Raw genomic sequence first — 1,040 nt, 5'->3', positions numbered from 1 at the left:
GTGTAATGTATCTATCTTATGGATGTGTATGTAGCATGAATCAGGCCATTTTCTGGTTGGTTATTTGCTTGGAGTTCTTCAAGAGGCTATGAAATACCAAATTTGGAAGCTATGAGGGATAATGTAGCCAGTGTAACTGGAGAGTAGAATTTGTGGGCTTCGAGTTCCTCAAAACAAGTGAGTTGTTTTGGTGAATAGGGAAAATGTTAAATGAATGCTCAAGCCTGTTATTACTGCAGGTTGGTGCTGCCAAACCAATTTATGAAAGATGATGTGGATCTTTCGGTATGTAACTAAACACTCAAGCTGCAATAGAAAGTTTCGGTTACTGGTTATTGGTCATTAATGTGTCTTTCCGTGGTTATTTGGGATGATTTTTTTAAGAAGACTGGATTTGTGACCATGTTACGGGTTTACCGATCTTTTATGTATCATTGTGTATCTTCTTGACTAACATGTTTTGACTTATACATGAAGGTCTGTCAAGGCTATATATCGTCCAAGGTAATATTATCTCAAACTTACCTGTGATTGATATATAGATTTACATAGCTAGAGCTGTTTCTGTAGTGAGTGGTTGGAACTGTAAGTGCAGACACTGAACAACTTCTCTTGTGTGATACTTGGAGGAATGGTAACAGAACATATGCTTTTATATGCTTTTTCGGATACTCGGAAGGTTTCTACTCCGATGTTGTCAAGGTTATGTCGTCTCAAAATGTCTTACTCATCATATGCCAGAGAGATTATTTCTTTAATGTTTTTATATTTAAATATAAATCTGATTTTGCAGTTGAACAATGTTCTGCACAATGGCGAGGGTTCAACAGAAATGGAAAAGGCGGCTCATATCAGATGGGCTGCTTCCAACACTGTATCTTTGTTACGTTCATACAATGAAGCAAGAGTTTCACTAGCAAAAGCAATGGCCAAACCAAACCGATGGTGCTTGTATTGAAGCCATTGAATCTGCAATTTCTAGACATTATATGTAAACTAATTTTGTATTCTCCTCAATAACTCAGCTTCCTTTAAAGACA

The 1,040-nt window shown here is 36.8% G+C and overlaps 1 long non-coding RNA gene across 1 annotated transcript; it reads left to right on the top strand.

Moving 5' to 3' along the window:
• The first annotated feature begins 243 nt into the window (after positions 1 to 243).
• LOC125594613 lies at positions 244 to 648 on the top strand. Its single transcript, XR_007329922.1, has 3 exons — positions 244 to 285; positions 478 to 504; positions 596 to 648. It is a non-coding gene; the product is annotated as an uncharacterized LOC125594613 (long non-coding RNA).
• Positions 649 to 1,040: the final 392 nt, after the last annotated feature.

Source organism: Brassica napus (assembly GCF_020379485.1).
Source record: "Brassica napus cultivar Da-Ae chromosome C1 unlocalized genomic scaffold, Da-Ae chrC01_Random_20, whole genome shotgun sequence".
NCBI lineage: Eukaryota > Viridiplantae > Streptophyta > Magnoliopsida > Brassicales > Brassicaceae > Brassica > Brassica napus.
Note: the sequence above shows the minus strand (reverse complement) of the source record. Positions and strands in the feature narration are given on the sequence as shown.